Genomic DNA, 10,230 nt, shown 5'->3' with positions numbered 1-10,230 from the left:
CTTTTCCAGTTTAGTCTTATCCTTAACTAGATATGGACTCCATGCTGGGGCTGCATACTCCAGGATTGGCCTGACATATGTGGAATACAAAGTTCTGAATGATTCTTTACACAAGTTTCTGAATGCCGTTCGTATGTTGGCCAGCCTGGCATATGCCGCTGATGTTATCCGCTTGATATGTGCTGCAGGAGACAGGTCTGGCGTGATATCAACCCCCAAGAGTGTGTGTGTGTGTGTGTCCAACCCCCCCCCCCCCCACCCACCCCCCATACATACCAACACACAAGTGCTCAGACAAACACAAACCCATCCATACAAACGAATAAAACCATTTCAAACACCGGTAAAACACCGGGTCGACGCGATTGGGCGAAAACTGGTTGATTGATGTACTGGGCAAGAGTTCCGTAATCACTCCCGATTGAAATACATCTTTCTTCACTTAACCCAAATGAGTTAATGATCCTATTGGGAGTAAGAGGGGGAGTGAGAGAGAGAGAGAGAGAGAGAGAGAGAGAGAGAGAGAGAGAGAGAGAGAGAGAGAGAGAGAGAGAGAGAGAGAGAGAGAGAGAGAGAGAGAGAGAGAGAGAGAGAGAGAGAGAGAGAGAGAGAGAGAGAGAGAGAGAGAGAGAGAGAGAGAGAGAGAGAGAGAAGCGACATGAGAGAATGGTGAAAAGAAATTACGGAACACCAGAGACGGAACTATGAAGAAGTAAGAGAGAGAGAGATAGAAGGAGAGAATTGGAGAAATAGAGAGGATAGGTGAGAGAAGAATTACCTCCCTCACCATACGGCCTAAGGGATGACTGAGCCTATCCCCAACCGTCCTCCTGGGACATAGGCCTATTAATCGAAACTGAAATTGGGGAGGAAGGGGAACAGATGAAATGAAAAAAAAAAAAAACTAATGGTTGAAACTGTTAAATGGCATTAACCCCGCTACTCCGAACACACACATACACTCTAATTCACACTTACCAGTCACTGTAACTACTCTACTACACCGTTACCAGTCACTGTAACTGTACCGTGTTGTCTCGGAGAGTTAGTCACGTCTAGGACTGGTAACGTTAACTGTCCTGGGTGTAGGGTAACGAGGAAACCTTGTGGTAACGACTGGATTGGACGTAGTTTGGACTTGGTAGGCTTGTTGGGTGATACAGATGGGAGGGAGAGAGAGGGGAAGGAGATGGAGATGGAGAGAGAGGGAGAGGGAGGGGATAATCATTTGTCAATCCACTCCCAACTGGCAAAGTTACGTCTTTCTAATCTAGATTTTCTAAATCTGAAAGGCTCCATTTTTCTTATCCCTCTAATTGTGTTTGACAGTTAATAATTCATAACGATAATCATAAAAGTCACAAAACATGACCGGAAGGGTTAGATCAGAGTCCACTCCGGGATCACCATAGCCCGTCCACTCCGGGATCACCATAGCCCGTCCACTCCGGGATCACCATAGCCCGTCCACTCCGGGATCACCATAGCCCGTCCACTCCGGGATCACCATAGCCCGTCCACTCCGGGATCACCATAGCCCGTCCACTCCGGGATCACCATAGCCCGTCCACTCCGGGATCACCATAGCCCGTCCACTCCGGGATCACCATAGCCCGTCCACTCCGGGATCACCATAGCCCGTCCACTCCGGGATCACCATAGCCCGTCCACTCCGGGATCACCATAGCCCGTCCACTCCGGGATCACCATAGCCCGTCCACTCCGGGATCACCATAGCCCGTCCACTCCGGGATCACCATAGCCCGTCCACTCCGGGATCACCATAGCCCGTCCACTCCGGGATCACCATAGCCCGTCCACTCCGGGATCACCATAGCCCGTGCTACATAGACCTTTTGTTCCAAGTAGCTGAATCTTGAACAAAACCAAGATTAGATCAACCAAGATTAGATCAATCATTCTAGCACTAATCTTCTCTACATTTCTTAAGTTCTTCCTCGCTAGGTAAGACGTTGAAAACTAAACTCTTCAAACTTCCCTTCGGACTTGTAACAAGCCTGAGATGGTTCGCTAAAGTGTAAATTTAAAATCTTCAGAGGTAGAGGTAATAGAAATTCAGTTTGTTTTTAATTTATTCTGAATCCTAAATACATAAAAAAATTCAGGCGATGAGTCACAATAACGTGGCTAAAATATGTTGACCAGACCACACACTAGAAGGTGAAGGGACGACGACGACGTTTCGGTCCGTCCTGGACCATTCTCAAGTTGATTGTCTTGAGAATGGTCCAGGACGGACCGAAACGTCGTCGTCCCTTCACCTTCTAGTGTGTGGTCTGGTCAACATAACAAAATCTGGATCCAGAACACACAGATATCACAATTGCGTGATGCATCAAATCAAGTTGTGTAAAACCCTGGTTTGTGCCTCGGAGAGGCTGCAGGATCCAGTAAGTTCAGTAGAACTTCGGTTTCCACTCCTTTTGACCATGTCGTAGCTCAGTCGATTACGGCAGCGTCTGGGATGCTCCACAGGTGGGTAGAAATAGCCTAAGCTACTCTATCCCTTTGAGATGTATTTTTTTTTCATTGTCCCAATAATCTTACTTAAACTTGAACTTGAACTGGGATGCTCTCAGACGTAGGTTCGAATCCTCGTCACGGCCCTTGTGGATTTCTTCTTCTGGATCCAGATGTTGAAAGGGTTACAGACAGACTTCTGTAACCCTCTCAACACCTGTCCAGATGATTTGGAATACATAATAAATTAATAAAACTAGTAATGGTTACATAATGGGTTCAGGAACCGAATACCAAAATTCATTTAGCCAAGCAAGTTACAGTCTTGCTATAGGGACATACAGAGTCATGTATTGTAGCTAATGTCCCAAGTTACAGCCGCACTAGGGAGATGAACCTTAACTACAGCCCATTAGTACAGTATATCAGGCATCACTGATTAGTGTTTATCCTGAGAGAGAGAGAGAGAGAGAGAGAGAGAGAGAGAGAGAGAGAGAGAGAGAGAGAGAGAGAGAGAGAGAGAGAGAGAGAGAGAGAGAGAGAGAGAGAGAGAGAGAGAGAGAGAGAGAGAGAGAGAGAGAGAGAGAAGAGAGAGAGAGAGAGACAGAGAGAGAGAGAGAGAGAGAGAGAGAGAGAGAGAGAGAGAGAGAGAGAGAGAGAGAGAGAGAGAGAGAGAGAGAGAGAGAGAGAGAGAGAGAGAGAGAGAGAGAGAGAGAGAGAGAGAGAGAGAGAGAGAGAGAGAGAGAAAGAGAGAGAGAGAGAGAGACAGAGAGAAAGAGAGAGAGAGAGAGAGAGAGAGAGAGAGAGAGAGAGAGAGAGAGAGAGAGAGAGAGAGAGAGAGAGAGAGAGAGAGAGAGAGAGAGAGAGAGAGAGAGAGAGAGAGAGAGAGAGAGAGAGAGAGAGAGAGAGAGAGAGAGAGAGAGAGAGAGAGAGAGAGAGAGAGAGAGAGAGAGAGAGAGAGAGAATACTAAAACCATATACAAATCCGCCAAATATACTCAAATATATATGCAACAAATTCATACGCTTTTCGCGTATTAAACGCACGTGCGTACGCCAAAATATACGCCCATAATCACCATACCCTCAATGCGTACACCAACAGACACCAATATAATCCGTAGCATTCACGTACGCACCTGTACGCAAACTTACGCATCACTGACGCACACACCTGTACGCAAATATACGCACCTCTCGAGTAATTCGACCGTCAACCAATCGGAACACGTGGATACACTATCCATTACCATCCCCGTCAACCTGATTGGCGGCGTTGGTCCTGTGTGGTCATTACGCAAAACTACGCTTCAGGGATCGACTCACAGCCAGCGTAATTGGCGGTAGCTTGGCGGCAGTTGGATTAATTGTGGCGTAATTGGTGCGTTAATGGGGGCCACTAATGCCATAGCCTCTAGTGCGTCACGCATTGGGGCAGTTTATGACGTATGCGTATGTTGATATACGCATTAAATGCGGGAGCTGAAAGGCCATTAAGATTGAAGAGCGGTGTAGGCTTGAGTTCGTAGGCTTGAGTGGGTAGGACTGAGTGCATAAGCCTGAGTGCGTTAGCCTGAGTGCGTTGGTGAGTCTCTGGGTGACTCAGGACTGATTAAATGAGTGAATAAATGAGTGCGTAAATGACCACTGACCGAGTGAATGACCGAGTAAGCGAATCAGGTGAATGAGGATTACTGGAGTAGTCAATATTAGCGTTAATAGGATAGTGTGATCCTATCCTATTATACCTTTCCTATCCTCTTCTGTAAATACCTTGTCCAACACCCCACTCACCCTTTTCCTCTCCCTCCCCCCCCCCCTCTTCCATTTTTCACCAAACAATTCCCTTGAACAAAGAACTTCCCCCCTCCCTCCCTTAACCCCCCCCCCCTCTCAGTAATCCAGGTGTAGATGATTCTCTCGTGTCAACAAAAGGTGCAAATCTCTCATTAACCACCACCAGGTAATCAGAGGTTAATTGCTCTATGGATGGAGGGCATCTCTCAGACTACCATTCTCCCTCCCCCCCACACGCTGGGAGATGAGAGAGATCACAGGCTCTGGGAAGCTGTGAAGAGTTCGGAGACTGATGCTGCATTGCTAAGTGAGGTTGGTTTATCAGATGGGGTTCCAGTATTGAAGGGTTTGTTAAATGGTGGTATATATATAGTTGAGCAGGCCACATACTAGAAGACCATTCTCACAATCGACTTGAGAATGGTCCAGGTCCAAAATCGACTTGAGAATGGTCCAGGTCCACAATCGACTTGAGAATGGTCCAGGTCCACAATCGACTTGAGAATGGTCCAGGTTCACAATCGACTTGAGAATGGTCCAGGTTCACAATCGACTTGAGAATGGTCCAGGTCCACAATCGACTTGAGAATGGTCCAGGTCCACAATCGACTTGAGAATGGTCCAGGTCCACAATCGACTTGAGAATGGTCCAGGTCCACAATTGACTTGAGAATGGTCCAGGTTCACAATCGACTTGAGAATGGTCCAGGTTCACAATCGACTTGAGAATGGTCCAGGTCCACAATTGACTTCAGAATGGTCCAGGTCCACAATCGACTTGAGAATGGTCCAGGTCCACAATGAACTTGAGAATGGTCCAGGTCCACAATCGACTTGAGAATGGTCCAGGACGGACCGAAACGTCGTCATCCCTTCACCTTCTAGTGTGTGGTCTGGTCAACATATTTCAGCCACGTTATTGTGACTCCTCGTCTGCATGTGGCATAGTCCTATCTTAACCCGTTGTTTGTGGTTATAGATTCAGCTACTCGGAACAAGTTCCAAGCAGCACGGGCTATGGTGAGCCCGTAAATATCTTATCCCGTGGGCGTTGAACTACTTCCACTGGTTTGGGGTTCGTTACCTGGGATAACGAATGCGATGCCATTCGTGACGGCAGTAAGGGAAATGAACTTCACCTGACGAGAGACGGAATCTGGGAGACATGATAACGACATACACGATTATTAGGGCAAGTGATAAGATTGATCAAGAGGACCTGATCGGATTAAGAGAATAATGAATAAAGAGACAGGCACGGAGGCTCCTGGTGCAGATAAGCCAGTGAGATGTTCAGAAGAGCATTTATTTATTTTTAATTATATATTTATATATATATATACAGGAGTTCTTCCATTCTTGTATTCACCTAGTTGTGTTTGCGGGGGTTGAGCTTTGCTCTTTCGGCCCGCCTCTCAACTGTCAATCAACTGTTTACTAACTATTTTTTTTTTCTATTTTTTCCACACCACACACACACACACACACCAGGAAGCAGCCCGTGACAGCTGACTAACTCCCAGGTACCTATTTACTGCTAGGTAACAGGGGCATTCAGAGTGAAAGAAACTTTGCCCATTTGTCTCTGCCTGGTGCGGGAATCGAACCCGCGCCACAGAATTACGAGTCCTGCGCGCTATCCACCAGGCCACCAGGCCCCTGGTGGTACAGCCAGCAGCACCCACTGCGTCTCGGGCAGGTCCTTAATCTTAATTATCCCTGGAATACGACCCGCCAAATCGTTTAACAACCAGGTAACCATTTTACTGTTGGGTAAACAGAGGCTACACTTAAGGATTGGCGCCCAGCCAATCCTCCCCGGCCAGGATACGAACCCAGGGCTCGCGAAACGCCAGGCGAGTGTCATACCACTTCGCCACGGGGACTTAGGGGTTCCTGAGTGAGCAAATGGAACCCCCAATGAAATTATACAAACTAATTCAATAGTTTGTAGAAATTATTGAAGTAGTTGATCAGACAGGAAGCAAAAGAGCTGAGCTCAGCTAAATACAACCCACTGATGGCTTATGTGAAGGAGGAAATGTATATGTTTATCAGGGGGCCTCGTAGCCTGGTGGATAGCGCGCAGGACTCGTAATTCTGTGGCGCGGGTTCGATTCCCGCACGAGGCAGAAACAAATGGGCAAAGTTTCTTTCACCCTGAATGCCCCTGTTACCTAGCAGTAAATAGGTACCTGGGAGTTAGTCAGCTGTCACGGGCTGCTTCTTGGGGCTGGAGGCCTGGTCGAGGACCGGGCCGCGGGGACACTAAAGCCCCAAAATCATCTCAAGATAACCTCAAGATAAGATCTCTCAGAAAGTTTGGTACTATGTTTATTGTTTGTGATGTGTGTCTATGTATGTATTAACACGATGTACTGAACGGGGTGAGAATAGCTTGAGCTACCTCATCCCTTTGTGTGTATTTTACCTCAATAAACTTATTTCAATTTCATTTTCAATTTCATCCCACTGCTGGAAAAGACCGGGGCCCAGGAGCTAAGCCTCGGCCCTATAAACCCACACACTCACATGAGTAAACACAGGTTAATACACTCACACACGCCTCACCTCGGGCCAGATTCACGAAAGCACTTACGCAAGCACTTACGAACGTGTACATCTTTCCTCAATCTTTGACGGCTTTGGTTACATTTATTAAACAGTTTACAAGCATGAAAACTTGCCAATCAACTGTTGTTATTGTTATAAACAGCCTCCTGGTGCTTCGGAGCTCATTAACTGTTTAATAATTGTAAACAAAGCCGCCAAAGATTGAGAAAAGATGTACAGGTTCGTAAGTGCTTGCGTAACTGCTTCGTGAATATATCCCCAGGTTCGTATGTGCTTGCGTAACTGCTTCGTGAATCTGGCCCCAGGTTCGTAAGTGCTTGCGTAACTGCTTCGTGAATCTGGCCCCAGGTTCGTAAGTGCTTGCGTAACTGCTTCGTGAATCTATCCCCAGGTTCGTAAGTGCTTGCGTAACTGCTTCGTGAATCTATCCCCAGGTTCGTATGTGCTTGCGTAACTGCTTCGTGAATCTATCCCCAGGTTCGTAAGTGCTTGCGTAACTGCTTCGTGAATCTGGCCCCCTCATCTCTCCAACAATACTCACTACTACACCACCAAACAATCAAATATGAATTAATTTCAGAAGTTCATATAATCTGTCTACAATGTTGACAAAAGCTGCAAGGAATCAATAGGGAACAATACAACCTTAACACCATTGACAACACAATATTTTTTGTTGTTGCAAACTGCAAAATGCAGATTTGAGTTCAATCTTGATGGTCTGTAGCGAAGAGCAACAAGTCCCTCGGGTGATAGAAGATCCCCTTTTCCTATAGAGTTCCACCGTCATGTCGACTTGATAGCGCAGTGTGGGTTACCACTTTGCTGGCCCTAACCTGGGCAATTACGGTTCCCGTCATCTGCACTTTTTTTTTTATGGAGGAAGAGTAGGGTGTATGGGGGGTGGGGGGTTGGGGAGAGGGGGGGGTGAGTAGAGAAGAGGGTGTGCAGTTAAAACAAAGGCAGGCAGCGGAGCGGGCAGCTTCATAGCCTCGTCCGCCACCTACTCCCTTTTTTTCCCCCTATGTTTCCCCTTCACCCTTTTCTCTTCCCATAGTTCTCCTCTCCTCCCTCCCCCCTTCCTTCCCCCACCTCCTCTTCCCTCTCTTTCAGCCCCGCCTCTCTTTACCTCTACCCTCCACTAAGGCAGGAAAAGTGAGATTGAAATGGGAGAGTTTGGAAAGGGGTTGATAAAGATGGAGTTGATAATAATGGGGGTGATAAAGATAATAATGGGGGTGATAAAGAAGGGGAAAATATCTGTTCATAGTTTATTACATCTATTAGTGTACATATATATATATATATATATATATATATATATATATATATATATATATATATATATATATATATATATATATATATATATATATACACCCATGTATGTGTATATCACCGTATATACATGAATGAATGTACACATGTACTTGTGTATACGAGTGCAACTGTGTGTACATGGGTATATATTTATATTCACTAAAGGCGTACATATGTACACCTTAGTGTATTTTAGTATGGCGTCTACCTTACATATTCCGAGTTCTGTATATGTAAGTCTTGGTCTTCACGGACCTTGAAGACCCAGCCGCAACTCGGAAGATAGAGAAGCCACGATGTTTCGGTCCATCCTGGACCACAAACGGCCTGACAACGGTCCAGAGGAACGGTCCAGGGGCCAACGGACCGGGGAAAGCGCCAAGCCATTAGGACTATATAGCACTGGGAAGGGGGGGGGGGGTCAGGATAAGGATTTGGGATGGGACGGGGCAGGGAAGGAATGGTGCCACAACCACTTGTGGACGGTCGGGGATTGAACGCCGACCTGCATGAAGCGAGACCGCGTCGCTCTACCGTCCAGCCCAAGTGGTTGGACTACTCTTCTGATGAGTGGTTTAGTTAGTCATCATATCTTCAGCCCCGTAACTGTGACTCATCATCTACACATTTCGAACCATTCAAGCCCCGGTAGTTAACTATGGACTCAGTTAACTATGTAGTTAGTCAATTAACTACTATTATCCATAGTAGTTAACTATAGATATTCCCATCAGTGTCTGACATGATCTTCTTGAGGTTATCTTGATGATTTCAAGATGATTTCGGGGGCTTAGCGTCCCCGCGGCCCGGTCCTCGACCAGGCCTCCACCCCCAGGAAGCAGACCCGTGACAGCTGACTAACTCCCAGGTACCTATTTCCTGCTAGGTGAACACGAAGCATCAGGGGTGAAAGAAACATTTTACCCATTAGTCTCCGCCTCCACCGGGGATCGAACCCGGAACCTCAGAACTACGAATCCGAAGCGCTATCCACCCAGCTGTCAGGCCCCCCCCCCTGAAAGGCTATCACTCTTCGGAAAAGACAGGGGGGGGGCATTGAAAAGGGGGAGGGGGAGGGGGAGGGAGGGGGAAAGTATACAATGAAACCAACGATCAACTTGAATCATTTAGTTCCCATTCGTGTGTCTAATGGCATTCGTCTTGCAAGTGCACGACCATCAATCTCAGGATTCCTGGAACACCAGGGCACCTTAACGACGCTGCAATAAGGTTAGTGGTAAATATGGGGGTAAGGAGGGACGGAATAAAGAAGGGGGGGAAGAGGTACTTAGAACACTAAAGAGGGGGAGAGATGGGATTCAGGTCGACTCCTGAATCTGGGGAATTCAACGACTAAATAGGAAGCTCAGAAGGTTAATAGGCTACAGGCGATGAGTCACAATAACGTGGCTGAAGTATGTTGACCAGACCACACACTAGAAGGTGAAGGGACGACGGCGACGTTTCGGTCCGCCCTGGACCATTCTCAAGTCGATTGTGGACCATTCCTGGACCGTCCTGGACCATTCTCAAGTCGATTGTGGACCATTCCTGGACCATTCTCAAGTCGATTGTGGACCATTCCTGGACCGTCCTGCACCATTCTCAAGTCGATTGTGGACCATTCTCAAGCCAATCGACTTGAGAATGGTCCAGGACGGACCGAAACGTCGTCGTCCCTTCACCTTCTAGTGTGTGGTCTGGTCAACACTAATAGGATAGTTGGGGACTAAATAGGGGGGCGCTGTGAAGGTAAAATAGGGGGCTTTTTCAGCCTGAGACAGGTTAGTGGGTACTCTTAGGTATTCTACCTCCACCAGCACGACCCATTTGATCTCTCTCTCTCACGAGAGTATTATCTCGTTGCTCTTGTCGTTCCTCCGCTGTTCTGGAGAACACCCAGACGTGCTGGTGTTCGCTGTTCATCACCATGTTTGTGTTCAGTGTTTACCAAAGTGCACTTTCACTACTATCTTACGCCTGCTCGGCGACCTCCCAACTTACAAAACATGGAGGAGTTCGTTTCCCCATGATGTGATATGAGGCAGCTGTATAAAT

This window comes from Procambarus clarkii, chromosome 4 (assembly GCF_040958095.1).
Source record: "Procambarus clarkii isolate CNS0578487 chromosome 4, FALCON_Pclarkii_2.0, whole genome shotgun sequence".
In the NCBI taxonomy this organism is placed as follows: Eukaryota; Metazoa; Arthropoda; class Malacostraca; order Decapoda; family Cambaridae; genus Procambarus; species Procambarus clarkii.
The sequence above is the reverse complement of the archived record's forward strand: the minus strand, read 5'-3'. Positions refer to the sequence as shown.